Genomic DNA, 19,320 nt, shown 5'->3' with positions numbered 1-19,320 from the left:
TCTCGCTATTCCTGTTCATCTTCCGCAGAAATTGCAAACTGGGCCAAACAGGAGGTTAAAGGGACTGACTCTCCAAGTCGGGAGAGTGTTAGTAAAGCGTCTGGAATGTTGCACCCGAGTACCAGGGGAGGAAAACTGAGACATATTTGAACACGTCTCCCGATCACATGGTTGATCATACTCTGGGATCCACATGCATGTTTTAGCTGAAGGAAGAATACCTTAAACCTGGAGAGTTGAGACCCGTGTAATGGGTACCATGCAATATGACTTCAAAGGGTCTTCATTTGCTCACCGCACCTCTCCAATCCTATCACTGCTGCGTTTATGCCCCTGTACACATGCTTGATTCTCTTTCGGAGACATAGCAATCCATAGGTTTTAAGATACTTACTAGTCAGGTACATTCTTAGGCGTTTAATATGCGGTGTTGAGTCCATTTCGTTGAGCAAGGAGTAGCTCTTGTCTATTCCATATTTGACTTAAGGAACTTTATCTGTGCTCATTTCAATCTCTGGTTTTATGCAGCAACCCAACTCACCTTTCCCCTTAAGCAAGCATAAGTTGGTTTTCTAAATTTGAGACCCTGTTCTGTTCTGTAATTCAGTTCCTGTGTAGCCAAGTTTACATTCCGTGTATTACTGATATCTTATGATGTTTCTTTTTCTGTGTGACTTGCTTCAGTTAGATTCATCATACCTGAATCCACTCATTGTGCTGCTAAGTGCCTGATGACACAGATTTCATTGCTGAGTGATATTGCTTTGTAAGTAAATACCACAACTTCTTTATCCATTTTTCACTTTCTGCGATGTTGAACTTGTACTGTAAACGAGGTTCTTGTAAACAGAGCCGTTCCAAACTTTGGGGTAGCTGTGTCTTTTTTATTTTAATTTCCCTAAGCTATAGGACCATAAGTGGAAGTGCCCTAGGTTCTGTTGCTTTGTTTTTTAGATGTTTCAGGAAACACCATACACTTCTCCCGAGTGGTTGTTGGCAATTTACATCCCGCCCATCAGCATAACAAGGCTCCCAGTTCTCCATGGCCTGTCCTGCCTTTCTGGATTTTACACTTTTTTCAGATGGCCCTTTTGACCGGGGGGAAGTGAGACTTCATTGTAGTGCAGATTTCCTTTGCAAGCTTGCTTGGTTGGCCAAAAAGGGCGTATGCGTTTTTTCCTGAATATATTCAGGAAAAAACGCATACGCCCTTTTTGGCCAAGTGCATCATTGTGGACGTTCTGCCTCTTTTCCTATGCTTTCAATGCAATTCCAGTCTACCTCCTGAAATCGGTTTCCTGCAATTCTGCCCCGCTTTCAAGTCCTCTTGGCAGCCTTACTTCAGTCTATTTTTGGACGATAGCTGTCATTTATAACTCTGCAGGTTTGTGAATTACAGTGCCCCTGAGCTCCTTTCTTCAACTCGCTTTCTTTTGAGCTGGCCGCAACACCGCAGGATGGCTTCAGGCCCTAATCTGGTTCCGGTACGGCACGCTGAGCCTTTGGTTATTTCCTCTTCCTGGTGGGAAATGAGAGTTAAATTTGCCCGTCCAGACACCTCCAGCTAGCCTCTCATTGGTTCTCGCTATTCCCGTTCATCTTCCGCAGAAATTGCAAACTGGGCCAAACAGGAGGTTAAAGGCGCTGACTCTCCAAGTGGGGAGAGTGTTAGTAAAGCGTCTGGAATGTTGCACCCGAGTACCAGGGGAGGAAAACTGAGACATATTTGAACACGTCTCCCGTTCACATGGTTGATCATACTTGGGTTCCACATGCATGTTTTAGCTGAAGGAAGAATACCTAAAACCTGGGTAGTTGAAACCCGTGGAATGGGTACCATGCAATATGACTTCAAAGGGTCTTCATTTGCTCACCGAACCTCTCCAATCCTATCACTGCTGCGTTTATGCCCCTGTACACATGCTTGATTCTCTTTCGGAGACATAGCAATCCATAGGTTTTAAGATACTTACTAGTCAGGTACATTCTTAGGCGTTTAATATGCGGTGTTGAGTCCATTTCGTTGAGCAAGGAGTAGCTCTTGTCTATTCCATATTTGACATAAGGAACTTTATCTGTGCTCATTTCAATCTCTGGTTTTATGCAGCAACCCAACTCACCTTTCCCCTTAAGCAAGCATAAGTTGGTTTTCTAAATTTGAGACCCTGTTCTGTTTTGGAATTCAGTTCCTGTGTAGCCAAGTTTACATTCCGTGTATTAGGGATATCTTATGATGTTTCTTTTTCTGTGTGACTTATTTCAGTTAGAATCATCGTACCTGAATCTACTCATTATGCTGCTACGGGCCTGATGACATAGATTTCATTGCTGAGTGATACTGCATTGTACGTAAGTACCACACGTTCTTTATCCATTTTTCACTTTCTGCGATGTTGAACTTGTACTGTAAACGAGGTTCTTGTAAACAGAGCCGTTCCAAACTTTGGGGTGGCTGTGTCTTTTTGATTTTAATTTCCCTAAGCTATAGGACCATAAGTGGCAGTGCCCTAGGCTCTGTTGCTTTGTTTTTTAGATGTTTCAGGAAACACCATACACTTCTCCCGAGTGGTTGTTGGCAATTTACATCCCACCCATCAGCATAACAAGGCTCCCAGTTCTCCATGACCTGTCCTGCCTTTCTGGATTTTACACTTTTTTCAGATGGCCCTTTTGACCGGGGGGAAGTGAGACTTCATTGTAGTGCAGATTTCCTTTGCAAGCTTGCTTGGTTGGCCAAAAAGGGCGTATGCGTTTTTTCCTGAATATATTCAGGAAAAAACGCATACGCCCTTTTTGGCCAAGTGCATCATTGTGGACGTTCTGCCTCTTTTCCTATGCTTTCAATGCAATTCCAGTCTACCTCCTGAAATCGGTTTCCTGCAATTCTGCCCCGCTTTCAAGTCCTCTTGGCAGCCTTACTTCAGTCTATTTTTGGACGATAGCTGTCATTTATAACTCTGCAGGTTTGTGCATTACAGTGCCCCTGAGCTCCTTTCTTCAACTTGCTTTCTTGTGACCTGGCCGCAACACCGCAGGATGGCTTCAGGCCCTAATCTGGTTCCGGCACGGCACGCTGAGCCTTTGGTTATTTCCTTTTCCTGGTGGGAAATGAGAGTTAAATTGCCCATCCTGACACCTCCAGCTAGTCTCTCATTGGTTCTCGCTATTCCTGTTCATCTTCCACAGAAATTGCAAACTGGGCCAAACAGGAGGTTAAAGGCGCTGACTCTCCAAGTGGGGAGAGTGTTAGTAAAGCGTCTGGAATGTTGCACCCGAGTACCAGGCGAGGAAAACTGAGACATATTTGAACACGTCTCCCGTTCACATGGTTGATCATACTTGGGTTCCACATGCATGTTTTAGCTGAAGGAAGAATACCTTAAACCTGGAGAGTTAAGACCCGTGTAATGTGTACCATGCAATATGACTTCAAAGGGTCTTCATTTGCTCACCGAACCTCTCCAATCCTATCACTGCTGCGTTTATGCCCCTGTACACATGCTTGATTCTCTTTCGGAGACATAGCAATCCATAGGTTTTTAAGATACTTACTAGTCAGGTACATTCTTAGGGGTTTAATATGCGGTGTTGAGTCCATTTCGTTGAACAAGGAGTAGCTCTTGTCTATTCCATATTTGGCTTAAGGAACTTTATCTGTGCTCATTTCAATCTCTGGTTTTATGCAGCACCCCAACTCACCTTTACCCTTAAGCAAGCATAAGTTGGTTTTCTAAATTTGAGTCCCTGTTCTGTTCTGTAATTCAGTTCCTGTGTAGCCAAGTTTACATTCCGTGTACTACTGATATCTTATGATGTTTCTTTTTCTGTGTGACTTACTTCAGTTAGAATCATCATACCTGAATCCACTCATTGTGCTGCTAAGGGCCTGATGACACAGATTTCATTGCTGAGTGATATTGCTTTGTAAGTAAATACCACAACTTCTTTATCCATTTTTCACTTTCTGCGATGTTGAACTTGTACTGTAAACGAGGTTCTTGTAAACAGAGCCGTTCCAAACTTTGGGGTGGCTGTGTCTTTTTGATTTTAATTTCCCTAAGCTATAGGACCATAAGTGGAAGTGCCCTAGGTTCTGTTGCTTTGTTTTTCAGATGTTTCAGGAAACACCATACACTTCTCCCGAGTGGTTGTTGGCAATTTACATCCCGCCCATCAGCATAACAAGGCTCCCAGTTCTCCATGGCCTGTCCTGCCTTTCTGGATTTTACACTTTTTTCAGATGGCCCTTTTGACCGGGGGGAAGTGAGACTTCATTGTAGTGCAGATTTCCTTTGCAAGCTTGCTTGGTTGGCCAAAAAGGGCGTATGAGTTTTTTCCTGAATATATTCAGGAAAAAACGCATACGCCCTTTTTGGCCAAGTGCATCATTGTGGACGTTCTGCCTCTTTTCCTATGCTTTCAATGCAATTCCAGTCTACCTCCTGACATCGGTTTCCTGCAATTCTGCCCCGCTTTCAAGTCCTCTTGGCAGCCTTACTTCAGTCTATTTTTGGACGATAGCTGTCATTTATAACTCTGCAGGTTTGTGAATTACAGTGCCCCTGAGCTCCTTTCTTCAACTCGCTTTATTTTGAGCTGGCCGCAACACCGCAGGATGGCTTCAGGCCCTAATCTGGTTCCGGTACGGCACGCTGAGCCTTTGGTTATTTCCTCTTCCTGGTGGAAAATGAGAGTTAAATTTGCCCGTCCAGACACCTCCAGCTAGTCTCTCATTGGTTCTCGCTATTCCTGTTCATCTTCCGCAGAAATTGCAAACTGGGCCAAACAGGAGGTTAAAGGCGCTGACTCTCCAAGTGGGGAGAGTGTTAGTAAAGCGTCTGGAATGTTGCACCCGAGTACCAGGGGAGGAAAACTGAGACGTATTTGAACACGTCTCCCGATCACATGGTTGATCATACTCTGGGTTCCACATGCATGTTTTAGCTGAAGGAAGAATACATTAAACCTGGAGAGTTGAGACCCGTGTAATGGGTACCATGCAATATGACTTCAAAGGGTCTTCATTTGCTCACCGAACCTCTCTAATCCTATCACTGCTGCGTTTATGCCCCTGTACACATGCTTGATTCTCTTTCGGAGACATAGCAATCCATAGGTTTTTAAGATACTTACTAGTCAGGTACATTCTTAGGCATTTAATATGCGGTGTTGAGTCCATTTCGTTGAACAAGGAGTAGCTCTTGTCTATTGCATATTTGACTTAAGGAACTTTATCTGTGCTCATTTCAATCTCTGGTTTTATGCAGCACCCCAACTCACCTTTACCCTTAAGCAAGCATAAGTTGGTTTTCTAAATTTGAGACCCTGTTCTGTTCTGTAATTCAGTTCCTGTGTAGCCAAGTTTACATTCCGTGTATTACTGATATCTTATGATGTTTCCTTTTCTGTGTGACTTACTTCAGTTAGAATCATCATACCTGAATCCACTCATTGTGCTGCTAAGGGCCTGATGACACAGATTTCATTGCTGAGTGATAGTGCTTTGTAAGTAAATACCACAACTTCTTTATCCATTTTTCACTTTCTGCGATGTTGAACTTGTACTGTAAACGAGGTTCTTGTAAACAGAGCCGTTCCAAACTTTGGGGTGGCTGTGTCTTTTTGATTTTAATTTCCCTAAGCTATAGGACCATAAGTGGAAGTGCCCTAGGTTCTGTTGCTTTGTATTTTAGATGTTTCAGGAAACACCATACACTTCTCCCGAGTGGTTGTTGGCAATTTACATCCCGCCCATCAGCATAACAAGGCTCCCAGTTCTCCATGGCCTGTCCTGCCTTTCTGGATTTTACACTTTTTTCAGATGGCCCTTTTGACCGGGGGGAAGTGAGACTTCATTGTAGTGCAGATTTCCTTTGCAAGCTTGCTTGGTTGGCCAAAAAGGGCGTATGCGTTTTTTCCTGAATATATTCAGGAAAAAACGCATACGCCCTTTTTGGCCAAGTGCATCATTGTGGACGTTCTGCCTCTTTTCCTATGCTTTCAATGCAATTCCAGTCTACCTCCTGAAATCGGTTTCCTGCAATTCTGCCCCGCTTTCAAGTCCTCTTGGCAGCCTTACTTCAGTCTATTTTTGGACGATAGCTGTCATTTATAACTCTGCAGGTTTGTGAATTACAGTGCCCCTGAGCTCCTTTCTTCAACTTGCTTTCTTGTGACCTGGCCGAAACACCGCAGGATGGCTTCAGGCCCTAATCTGGTTCCGGCACGGCACGCTGAGCCTTTGGTTATTTCCTTTTCCTGGTGGGAAATGAGAGTTAAATTTGCCCGTCCTGACACCTCCAGCTAGTCTCTCATTGGTTCTCGCTATTCCTGTTCATCTTCCGCAGAAATTGCAAACTGGGCCAAACAGGAGGTTAAAGGCGCTGACTCTCCAAGTGGGGAGAGTGTTAGTAAAGCGTCTGGAATGTTGCACCCGAGTACCAGGGGAGGAAAACTGAGACATATTTGAACACGTCTCCCGTTCACATGGTTGATCATACTTGGGTTCCACATGCATGTTTTAGCTGAAGGAAGAATACCTTAAACCTGGGTAGTTGAAACCCGTGGAAAGGGTACCATGCAATATGACTTCAAAGGGTCTTCATTTGCTCACCGAACCTCTCCAATCCTATCACTGCTGCATTTATGCCCCTGTACACATGCTTGATTCTCTTTCGGAGACATAGCAATCCATAGGTTTTAAGATACTTACTAGTCAGTTACATTCTTAGGCGTTTAATATGCGGTGTTGAGTCCATTTCGTTGAGCAAGGAGTAGCTCTTGTCTATTCCATATTTGGCTTAAGGAACTTTATCTGTGCTCATTTCAATCTCTGGTTTTATGCAGCAACCCAACTCACCTTTCCCCTTAAGCAAGCATAAGTTGGTTTTCTAAATTTGAGACCCTGTTCTGTTTTGGAATTCAGTTCCTGTGTAGCCAAGTTTACATTCCGTGTATTAGGGATATCTTATGATGTTTCTTTTTCTGTGTGACTTATTTCAGTTAGAATCATCGTACCTGAATCTACTCATTATGCTGCTACGGGCCTGATGACATAGATTTCATTGCTGAGTGATACTGCATTGTACGTAAGTACCACACGTTCTTTATCCATTTTTCACTTTCTGCGATGTTGAACTTGTACTGTAAACGAGGTTCTTGTAAACAGAGCCGTTCCAAACTTTGGGGTGGCTGTGTCTTTTTGATTTTAATTTCCCTAAGCTATAGGACCATAAGTGGAAGTGCCCTAGGTTCTTTTGCTTTGTTTTTTAGATGTTTCAGGAAACACCATACACTTCTCCCAAGTGGTTGTTGGCAATTTACATCCCGCCCATCAGCATAACAAGGCTCCCAGTTCTCCATGGCCTGTCCTGCCTTTCTGGATTTTACACTTTTTTCAGATGGCCCTTTTGACCGGGGGGAAGTGAGACTTCATTGTAGTGCAGATTTCCTTTGCAAGCTTGCTTGGTTGGCCAAAAAGGGCGTATGCGTTTTTTCCTGAATATATTCAGGAAAAAACGCATACGCCCTTTTTGGCCAAGTGCATCATTGTGGACGTTCTGCCTCTTTTCCTATGCTTTCAATGCAATTCCAGTCTACCTCCTGAAATCGGTTTCCTGCAATTCTGCCCCGCTTTCAAGTCCTCTTGGCAGCCTTACTTCAGTCTATTTTTGGACGATAGCTGTCATTTATAACTCTGCAGGTTTGTGCATTACAGTGCCCCTGAGCTCCTTTCTTCAACTTGCTTTCTTGTGACCTGGCCGCAACACCGCAGGATGGCTTCAGGCCCTAATCTGGTTCCGGCACGGCACGCTGAGCCTTTGGTTATTTCCTTTTCCTGGTGGGAAATGAGAGTTAAATTTGCCCGTCCTGACACCTCCAGCTAGTCTCTCATTGGTTCTCGCTATTCCTGTTCATCTTCTGCAGAAATTGCAAACTGGGCCAAACAGGAGGTTAAAGGCGCTGACTCTCCAAGTGGGGAGAGTGTTAGTAAAGCGTCTGGAATGTTGCACCCGAGTACCAGGGGAGGAAAACTGAGACATATTTGAACACGTCTCCCGTTCACATGGTTGATCATACTTGGGTTCCACATGCATGTTTTAGCTGAAGGAAGAATACCTTAAACCTGGGTAGTTGAAACCCGTGGAAACGGTACCATGCAATATGACTTCAAAGGGTCTTCATTTGCTCACCGAACCTCTCCAATCCTATCACTGCTGCGTTTATGCCCCTGTACACATGCTTGATTCTCTTTCGGAGACATAGCAATCCATAGGTTTTAAGATACTTACAAGTCAGGTACATTCTTAGGCGTTTAATATGCGGTGTTGAGTCCATTTCGTTGAGCAAGGAGTAGCTCTTGTCTATTCCATATTTGACTTAAGGAACTTTATCTGTGCTCATTTCAATCTCTGGTTTTATGCAGCACCCCAACTCACCTTTACCCTTAAGCAAGCATAAGTTGGTTTTCTAAATTTGAGACCCTGTTCTGTTCTGTAATTCAGTTCCTGTGTAGCCAAGTTTACATTCCGTGTATTACTGATATCTTATGATGTTTCTTTTTCTGTGTGACTTACTTCAGTTAGAATCATCATACCTGAATCCACTCATTGTGCTGCTAAGGGCCTGATGACACAGATTTCATTGCTGAGTGATATTGCTTTGTAAGTGAATACTACAACTTCTTTATCCATTTTTCACTTTCTGCGATGTTGAACTTGTACTGTAAACGAGGTTCTTGTAAACAGAGCCGTTCCAAACTTTGGGGTGGCTGTGTCTTTTTGATTTTAATTTCCCTAAGCTATAGGACCATAAGTGGAAGTGCCCTAGGCTCTGTTGCTTTGTTTTTTAGATGTTTCAGGAAACACCATACACTTCTCCCAAGTGTCTGTTGGCAATTTACATCCCGCCCATCAGCATAACAAGGCTCCCAGTTCTCAATGGCCTGTTGCCTTTCTGGATTTTACACTTTTTTCAGATGGCCCTTTTGACCGGGGGGAAGTGAGACTTCATTGTAGTGCAGATTTCCTTTGCAAGCTTGCTTGGTTGGCCAAAAAGGGCGTATGCGTTTTTTCCTGAATATATTCAGGAAAAAACGCATACGCCCTTTTTGGCCAAGTGCATCATTGTGGACGTTCTGCCTCTTTTCCTATGCTTTCAATGTAATTCCAGTCTACCTCCTGAAATCGGTTTCCTGCAATTCTGCCCCGCTTTCAAGTCCTCTTGGCAGCCTTACTTCAGTCTATTTTTGGACGATAGCTGTCATTTATAACTCTGCAGGTTTGTGAATTACAGTGCCCCTGAGCTCCTTTCTTCAACTCGCTTTCTTGTGACCTGGCCGCAACACCGCAGGATGGCTTCAGGCCCTAATCTGGTTCCAGCCCGGCATGCTGAGCCTTTGGTTAATTCCTCTTCCTGGTGGGAAATGAGAGTTAAATTTGCCCGTCCAGACACCTCCAGCTAGCCTCTCATTGGTTCTCGCTATTCCTGTTCATCTTCCGCAGAAATTGCAAACTGGGCCAAACAGGAGGTTAAAGGGACTGACTCTCCAAGTCGGGAGAGTGTTAGTAAAGCATCTGGAATGTTGCACCCGAGTACCAGGGGAGGAAAACTGAGACGTATTTGAACACGTCTCCCGATCACATGGTTGATCATACTCTGGGTTCCACATGCATGTTTTAGCTGAAGGAAGAATACCTTAAACCTGGAGAGTTGAGACCCGTGTAATGGGTACCATGCAATATGACTTCAAAGGGTCTTCATTTGCTCACCGAACCTCTCCAATCCTATCACTGCTGCGTTTATTCCCCTGTACACACGCTTGATTCTCTTTTGGAGACATAGCAATCCATAGGTTTTAAGATACTTACTAGTCAGGTACATTCTTAGGGGTTTAATATGGGGTGTTGAGTCCATTTCGTTGAGCAAGGAGTAGCTCTTGTCTATTCCATATTTGGCTTAAGGAACTTTATCTGTGCTCATTTCAATCTCTGGTTTTATGCAGCAACCCAACTCACCTTTACCCTTAAGCAAGCATAAGTTGGTTTTCTAAATTTGAGTCCCTGTTCTGTTCTGTAATTCAGTTCCTGTGTAGCCAAGTTTACATTCCGTGTACTACTGATATCTTATGATGTTTCTTTTTCTGTGTGACTTACTTCAGTTAGAATCATCATACCTGAATCCACTCATTGTGCTGCTAAGGGCCTGATGACACAGATTTCATTGCTGAGTGATATTGCTTTTTAAGTAAATACCACAACTTCTTTATCCATTTTTCACTTTCTGCGATGTTGAACTTGTACTGTAAACGAGGTTCTTGTAAACAGAGTCGTTCCAAACTTTGGGGTGGCTGTGTCTTTTTGATTCTAATTTCCCTAAGCTATAGGACCATAAGTGGAAGTGCCCTAGGTTCTGTTGCTTTGTTTTTCAGATGTTTCAGGAAACACCATACACTTCTCCCGAGTGGTTGTTGGCAATTTACATCCCACCCATCAGCATAACAAGGCTCCCAGTTCTCCATGGCCTGTCCTGCCTTTCTGGATTTTACACTTTTTTCAGATGGCCCTTTTGACCGGGGGGAAGTGAGACTTCATTGTAGTGCAGATTTCCTTTGCAAGCTTGCTTGGTTGGCCAAAAAGGGCGTATGCGTTTTTTCCTGAATATATTCAGGAAAAAACGCATACGCCCTTTTTGGCCAAGTGCATCATTGTGGACGTTCTGCCTCTTTTCCTATGCTTTCAATGCAATTCCAGTCTACCTCCTGACATCGGTTTCCTGCAATTCTGCCCCGCTTTCAAGTCCTCTTGGCAGCCTTACTTCAGTCTATTTTTGGACGATAGCTGTCATTTATAACTCTGCAGGTTTGTGAATTACAGTGCCCCTGAGCTCCTTTCTTCAACTCGCTTTCTTGTGACCTGGCCGCAACACCGCAGGATGGCTTCAGGCCCTAATCTGGTTCCGGCCCGGCATGCTGAGCCTTTGGTTAATTCCTCTTCCTGGTGGGAAATGAGAGTTAAATTTGCCCGTCCAGACACCTCCAGCTAGTCTCTCATTGGTTCTCGCTATTCCTGTTCATCTTCCGCAGAAATTGCAAACTGGGCCAAACAGGAGGTTAAAGGCGCTGACTCTCCAAGTGGGGAGAGTGTTAGTAAAGCGTCTGGAATGTTGCACCCGAGTACCAGGGGAGGAAAACTGAGACATATTTGAACACGTCTCCCGTTCACATGGTTGATCATAATTGGGTTCCACATGCATGTTTTAGCTGAAGGAAGAATACCTTAAACCTGGAGAGTTGAGACCCGTGTAATGGGTACCATGCAATATGACTTCAAAGGGTCTTCATTTGCTCACCGAACCTCTCCAATCCTATCACTGCTGCGTTTATGCCCCTGTACACACGCTTGATTCTCTTTTGGAGACATAGCAATCCATAGGTTTTAAGATACTTACTAGTCAGGTACATTCTTAGGGGTTTAATATGGAGTTTTGAGTCCATTTCGTTGAGCAAGGAGTAGCTCTTGTCTATTCCATATTTGGCTTAAGGAACTTTATCTGTGCTCATTTCAATCTCTGGTTTTATGCAGCAACCCAACTCACCTTTACCCTTAAGCAAGCATAAATTGGTTTTCTAAATTTGAGACCCTGTTCTGTTTTGGAATTCAGTTCCTGTGTAGCCAAGTTTACATTCCGTGTATTAGGGATATCTTATGATGTTTCTTTTTCTGTGTGACTTATTTCAGTTAGAATCATCGTACCTGAATCTACTCATTATGCTGCCACGGGCCTGATGACATAGATTTCATTGCTGAGTGATACTGCATTGTACGTAAGTACCACAAGTTCTTTATCCATTTTTCACTTTCTGCGATGTTGAACTTGTACTGTAAACGAGGTTCTTGTAAACAGAGCCATTCCAAACTTTGGGGTGGCTGTGTCTTTTTGATTTTAATTTCCCTAAGCTATAGGACCATAAGTGGCAGTGCCCTAGGCTCTGTGGCTTTGTTTTTTAGATGTTTCAGGAAACACCATACACTTCTCCTGAGTGGTTGTTGGCAATTTACATCCCACCCATCAGCATAACAAGGCTCCCAGTTCTCCATGGCCTGTCCTGCCTTTCTGGATTTTACACTTTTTTCAGATGGCCCTTTTGACCGGGGGGAAGTGAGACTTCATTGTAGTGCAGATTTCCTTTGCAAGCTTGCTTGGTTGGCCAAAAAGGGCGTATGCGTTTTTTCCTGAATATATTCAGGAAAAAACGCATACGCCCTTTTTGGCCAAGTGCATCATTGTGGACGTTCTGCCTCTTTTCCTATGCTTTCAATGCAATTCCAGTCTACCTCCTGAAATCGGTTTCCTGCAATTCTGCCCCGCTTTCAAGTCCTCTTGGCAGCCTTACTTCAGTCTATTTTTGGACGATAGCTGTCATTTATAACTCTGCAGGTTTGTGAATTACAGTGCCCCTGAGCTCCTTTCTTCAACTCGCTTTCTTTTGAGCTGGCCGTAACACCGCAGGATGGCTTCAGGCCCTAATCTGGTTCCGGCCCGGCATGCTGAGCCTTTGGTTAATTCCTCTTCCTGGTGGGAAATGAGAGTTAAATTTGCCCGTCCAGACACCTCCAGCTAGCCTCTCATTGGTTCTCGCTATTCCTGTTCATCTTCCGCAGAAATTGCAAACTGGGCCAAACAGGAGGTTAAAGGGACTGACTCTCCAAGTCGGGAGAGTGTTAGTAAAGCATCTGGAATGTTGCACCCGAGTACCAGGGGAGGAAAACTGAGACATATTTGAACACGTCTCCCGATCACATGGTTGATCATACTCTGGGTTCCACATGCATGTTTTAGCTGAAGGAAGAATACCTTAAACCTGGAGAGTTGAGACCCGTGTAATGGGTACCATGCAATATGACTTCAAAGGGTCTTCATTTGCTCACCGAACCTCTCCAATCCTATCACTGCTGCGTTTATTCCCCTGTACACACGCTTGATTCTCTTTTGGAGACATAGCAATCCATAGGTTTTAAGATACTTACTAGTCAGGTACATTCTTAGGGGTTTAATATGGAGTTTTGAGTCCATTTCGTTGAGCAAGGAGTAGCTCTTGTCTATTCCATATTTGGCTTAAGGAACTTTATCTGTGCTCATTTCAATCTCTGGTTTTATGCAGCACCCCAACTCACCTTTCCCCTTAAGCAAGCATAAGTTGGTTTTCTAAATTTGAGACCCTGTTCTGTTCTGTAATTCAGTTCCTGTGTAGCCAAGTTTACATTCCGTGTATTACTGATATCTTATGATGTTTCTTTTTCTGTGTGACTTATTTCATTTAGAATCATCATACCTGAATCCACTCATTGTTCTGCTAAGGGCCTGATGACATAGAATTCATTGCTGAGTGATATTGCTTTGTAAGTAAATACCACAACTTCTTTATCCATTTTTCACTTTCTGCGATGTTGAACTTGTACTGTAAACGAGGTTCTTGTAAACAGAGGCGTCCCAAACTTTGGGGTGGCTGTGTCTTTTTGATTTTAATTTCCCTAAGCTATAGGACCATAAGTGGCAGTGCCCTAGGCTCTGTTGCTTTGTTTTTTAGATGTTTCAGGAAACACCATACACTTCTCCCGAGTGTCTGTTGGCAATTTACATGCCGCCCATCAGCATAACAAGGCTCCCAGTTCTCCATGGCCTGTCCTGCCTTTCTGGATTTTACACTTTTTTCAGATGGCCCTTTTGACCGGGGGGAAGTGAGACTTCATTGTAGTGCAGATTTCCTTTGCAAGCTTGCTTGGTTGGCCAAAAAGGGCGTATGCGTTTTTTCCTGAATATATTCAGGAAAAAACGCATACGCCCTTTTTGGCCAAGTGCATCATTGTGGACGTTCTGCCTCTTTTCCTATGCTTTCAATGCAATTCCAGTCTACCTCCTGAAATCGGTTTCCTGCAATTCTGCCCCGCTTTCAAGTCCTCTTGGCAGCCTTACTTCAGTCTATTTTTGGACGATAGCTGTCATTTATAACTCTGCAGGTTTGTGAATTACAGTGCCCCTGAGCTCCTTTCTTCAACTCGCTTTCTTGTGACCTGGCCGCAACACCGCAGGATGGCTTCAGGCCCTAATCTGGTTCCGGCACGGCACGCTGAGCCTTTGGTTATTTCCTCTTCCTGGTGGGAAATGAGAGTGAAATTTGCCCGTCCAGACACCTCCAGCTAGTCTCTCATTGGTTCTCGCTATTCCTGTTCATCTTCCGCAGAAATTGCAAACTGGGCCAAACAGGAGGTTAAAGGGACTGACTCTCCAAGTCGGGAGAGTGTTAGTAAAGCGTCTGGAATGTTGCACCCGAGTACCAGGGTACGAAAACTGAGACATATTTGAACACGTCTCCCAATCACATGGTTGATCATACTCTAGGTTCCACATGCATGTTTAAGCTGAAGGAAGAATACCTTAAACCTGGGTAGTTGAAACCCGTGGAATGGGTACCATGCAATATGACTTCAAAGGGTCTTCATTTGCTCACCGAACCTCTCCAATCCTATCACTGCTGCATTTATGCCCCTGTTCACATGCATGATTCTGTTTCGGAGACATAGCAATCCATAGGTTTTAAGATACTTACTAGTCAGGTACATTCTTAGGCGTTTAATATGCGGTGTTGAGTCCATTTCGTTGAGCAAGGAGTAGTTCTTGTCTATTCCATATTTGACTTAAGGAACTTTATCTGTGCTCATTTCAATCTCTGGTTTTATGCAGCACCCCAACTCACCTTTACCCTTAAGCAAGCATAAGTTGGTTTTCTAAATTTGAGTCCCTGTTCTGTTCTGTAATTCAGTTCCTGTGTAGCCAAGTTTACATTCCGTGTACTACTGATATCTTATGATGTTTCTTTTTCTGTGTGACTTACTTCAGTTAGAATCATCATACCTGAATCCACTCATTGTGCTGCTAAGGGCCTGATGACACAGATTTCATTGCTGAGTGATATTGCTTTGTAAGTAAATACCACAACTTCTTTATCCATTTTTCACTTTCTGCGATGTTGAACTTGTACTGTAAACGAGGTTCTTGTAAACAGAGGCGTCCCAAACTTTGGGGTGGCTGTGTCTTTTTGATTTTAATTTCCCTAAGCTATAGGACCATAAGTGGCAGTGCCCTAGGCTCTGTTGCTTTGTTTTTTAGATGTTTCAGGAAACACCATACACTTCTCCCGAGTGTCTGTTGGCAATTTACATGCCGCCCATCAGCATAACAAGGCTCCCAGTTCTCCATGGCCTGTCCTGCCTTTCTGGATTTTACACTTTTTTCAGATGGCCCTTTTGACCGGGGGGAAGTGAGACTTCATTGTAGTGCAGATTTCCTTTGCAAGCTTGCTTGGTTGGCCAAAAAGGGCGTATGCGTTTTTTCCTGAATATATTCAGGAAAAAACGCATACGCCCTTTTTGGCCAAGTGCATCATTGTGGACGTTCTGCCTCTTTTCCTATGCTTTCAATGCAATTCCAGTCTACCTCCTGAAATCGGTTTCCTGCAATTCTGCCCCGCTTTCAAGTCCTCTTGGCAGCCTTACTTCAGTCTATTTTTGGACGATAGCTGTCATTTATAACTCTGCAGGTTTGTGAATTACAGTGCCCCTGAGCTCCTTTCTTCAACTCGCTTTCTTGTGACCTGGCCGCAACACCGCAGGATGGTTTCAGGCCCTAATCTGGTTCCGGCACGGCACGCTGAGCCTTTGGTTATTTCCTCTTCCTGGTGGGAAATGAGAGTGAAATTTGCCCGTCCAGACACCTCCAGCTAGTCTCTCATTGGTTCTCGCTATTCCTGTTCATCTTCCGCAGAAATTGCAAACTGGGCCAAACAGGAGGTTAAAGGGACTGACTCTCCAAGTCGGGAGAGTGTTAGTAAAGCGTCTGGAATGTTGCACCCGAGTACCAGGGTATGAAAACTGAGACATATTTGAACACGTCTCCCGATCACATGGTTGATCATACTCTAGGTTCCACATGCATGTTTTAGCTGAAGGAAGAATACCTTAAACCTGGAGAGTTGAGACCCGTGTAATGGGTACCATGCAATATGACTTCAAAGGGTCTTCATTTGCTCACCGAACCTCTCCAATCCTATCACTGCTGCGTTTATTCCCCTGTACACACGCTTGATTCTCTTTTGGAGACATAGCAATCCATAGGTTTTAAGATACTTACTAGTCAGGTACATTCTTAGGCATTTAATATGGGGTGTTGAGTCCATTTCGTTGAGCAAGGAGTAGCTCTTGTCTATTCCATATTTGGCTTAAGGAACTTTATCTGTGCTCATTTCAATCTCTGGTTTTATGCAGCACCCCAACTCACCTTTACCCTTAAGCAAGCATAAGTTGGTTTTCTAAATTTGAGACCCTGTTCTGTTCTGTAATTCAGTTCCTGTGTAGCCAAGTTTACATTCCGTGTATTACTGATATCTTATGATGTTTCTTTTCTGTGTGACTTATTTCAGTTAGAATCATCATACCTGAATCCACTCATTGTGCTGCTAAGGGCCTGATGACACAGATTTCATTGCTGAGTGATATTGCTTTGTAAGTAAATACCACAACTTCTTTATCCATTTTTCACTTTCTGCGATGTTGAACTTGTACTGTAAACGAGGTTCTTGTAAACAGAGCCGTTCCAAACTTTGGGGTGGCTGTGTCTTTTTGATTTTAATTTCCCTAAGCTATAGGACCATAAGTGGCAGTGCCCTAGGCTCTGTTGCTTTGTTTTTTAGATGTTTCAGGAAACACCATACACTTCTCCCGAGTGTCTGTTGGCAATTTACATGCCGCCCATCAGCATAACAAGGCTCCCAGTTCTCCATGGCCTGTCCTGCCTTTCTGGATTTTACACTTTTTTCAGATGGCCCTTTTGACCGGGGGGAAGTGAGACTTCATTGTAGTGCAGATTTCCTTTGCAAGCTTGCTTGGTTGGCCAAAAAGGGCGTATGCGTTTTTTCCTGAATATATTCAGGAAAAAACGCATACGCCCTTTTTGGCCAAGTGCATCATTGTGGACGTTCTGCCTCTTTTCCTATGCTTTCAATGCAATTCCAGTCTACCTCCTGAAATCGGTTTCCTGCAATTCTGCCCCGCTTTCAAGTCCTCTTGGCAGCCTTACTTCAGTCTATTTTTGGACGATAGCTGTCATTTATAACTCTGCAGGTTTGTGAATTACAGTGCCCCTGAGCTCCTTTCTTCAACTCGCTTTCTTGTGACCTGGCCGCAACACCGCAGGATGGTTTCAGGCCCTAATCTGGTTCCGGCACGGCACGCTGAGCCTTTGGTTATTTCCTCTTCCTGGTGGGAAATGAGAGTGAAATTTGCCCGTCCAGACACCTCCAGCTAGTCTCTCATTGGTTCTCGCTATTCCTGTTCATCTTCCGCAGAAATTGCAAACTGGGCCAAACAGGAGGTTAAAGGGACTGACTCTCCAAGTCGGGAGAGTGTTAGTAAAGCGTCTGGAATGTTGCACCCGAGTACCAGGGTATGAAAACTGAGACATATTTGAACACGTCTCCCGATCACATGGTTGATCATACTCTAGGTTCCACATGCATGTTTTAGCTGAAGGAAGAATACCTTAAACCTGGAGAGTTGAGACCCGTGTAATGGGTACCATGCAATATGACTTCAAAGGGTCTTCATTTGCTCACCGAACCTCTCCAATCCTATCACTGCTGCGTTTATTCCCCTGTACACACGCTTGATTCTCTTTTGGAGACATAGCAATCCATAGGTTTTAAGATACTTACTAGTCAGGTACATTCTTAGGCATTTAATATGGGGTGTTGAGTCCATTTCGTTGAGCAAGGAGTAGCTCTTGTCTATTCCATATTTGGCTTAAGGAACTTTATCTGTGCTCATTTCAATCTCTGGTTTTATGCAGCACCCCAACTCACCTTTACCCTTAAGCAAGCATAAGTTGGTTTTCTAAATTTGAGACCCTGTTCTGTTCTGTAATTCAGTTCCTGTGTAGCCAAGTTTACATTCCGTGTATTACTGATATCTTATGATGTTTCTTTTCTGTGTGACTTATTTCAGTTAGAATCATCATACCTGAATCCACTCATTGTGCTGCTAAGGGCCTGATGACACAGATTTCATTGCTGAGTGATATTGCTTTGTAAGTAAATACCACAACTTCTTTATCCATTTTTCACTTTCTGCGATGTTGAACTTGTACTGTAAACGAGGTTCTTGTAAACAGAGCCGTTCCAAACTTTGGGGTGGCTGTGTCTTTTTGATTTTAATTTCCCTAAGCTATAGGACCATAAGTGGCAGTGCCCTAGGCTCTGTTGCTTTGTTTTTTAGATGTTTCAGGAAACACCATACACTTCTCCTGAGTGGTTGTTGGCAATTTACATCCCGCCCATCAGCATAACAAGGCTCCCAGTTCTCCATGGCCTGTCCTGCCTTTCTGGATTTTACACTTTTTTCAGATGGCCCTTTTGACCGGGGGAAAGTGAGACTTCATTGTAGTGCAGATTTCCTTTGCAAGCTTGCTTGGTTGGCCAAAAAGGGCGTATGCGTTTTTTCCTGAATATATTCAGGAAAAAACGCATACGCCCTTTTTGGCCAAGTGCATCATTGTGGACGTTCTGCCTCTTTTCCTATGCTTTCAATGCAATTCCAGTCTACCTCCTGAAATCGGTTTCCTGCAATTCTGCCCCGCTTTCAAGTCCTCTTGGCAGCCTTACTTCAGTCTATTTTTGGACGATAGCTGTCATTTATAACTCTGCAGGTTTGTGAATTACAGTGCCCCTGAGCTCCTTTCTTCAACTCGCTTTCTTGTGACCTGGCCGCAACACCACAGGGTGGCTTCAGGCCCTAATCTGGTTCCGGCACGGCACGCTGAGCCTTTGGTTAATTCCTCTTCCTGGTGGGAAATGATAGTTAAATTTGCCCGTCCAGACACCTCCAGCTAGTCTCTCATTGGTTCTCGCTATTCCTGTTCATCTTCCGCAGAAATTGCAAACTGGGCCAAACAGGAGGTTAAAGGGACTGACTCTCCAAGTCGGGAGAGTGTTAGTAAAGCGTCTGGAATGTTGCACCCGAGTACCAGGGGAGGAAAACTGAGACATATTTGAACACGTCTCCCGTTCACATGGTTGATCATACTCTGGGTTCCACATGCATGTTTTAGCTGAAGGAAGAATACCTAAAACCTGGGTAGTTGAAACCCGTGGAATGGGTACCATGCAATATGACTTCAAAGGGTCTTCATTTGCTCACCGAACCTCTCCAATCCTATCACTGCTGCGTTTATGCCCCTGTACACATGCTTGATTCTCTTTCGGAGACATAG

General features: G+C 44.0%; 1 long non-coding RNA gene across 27 annotated transcripts in view; it reads left to right on the top strand.

Moving 5' to 3' along the window:
* LOC307181468 overlaps positions 1 to 19,320 on the top strand; it is a 1,676,472-nt gene that overhangs the window by 1,615,733 nt on the left and 41,419 nt on the right. For 16 of the 27 annotated variants that reach the window (XR_013826838.1, XR_013826839.1, XR_013826840.1 and 13 more), the window contains 2 exons: positions 10,160 to 10,245; positions 13,323 to 13,400. This is a non-coding gene — a long non-coding RNA (uncharacterized lncRNA). Of the gene's footprint in view, positions 1 to 5,427; positions 5,506 to 10,159; positions 10,246 to 13,322; positions 13,401 to 19,320 lie in introns of all 27 variants that reach the window. The other 11 variants (XR_013826832.1, XR_013826833.1, XR_013826835.1 and 8 more) reach the window with 1 other exon arrangement.

The sequence above is a fragment of the Stenella coeruleoalba genome, assembly GCF_951394435.1.
Source record: "Stenella coeruleoalba genome assembly, contig: scaffold_28, whole genome shotgun sequence".
NCBI lineage: Eukaryota > Metazoa > Chordata > Mammalia > Artiodactyla > Delphinidae > Stenella > Stenella coeruleoalba.
The sequence above is the reverse complement of the archived record's forward strand: the minus strand, read 5'-3'. Positions and strand labels throughout refer to the sequence as shown.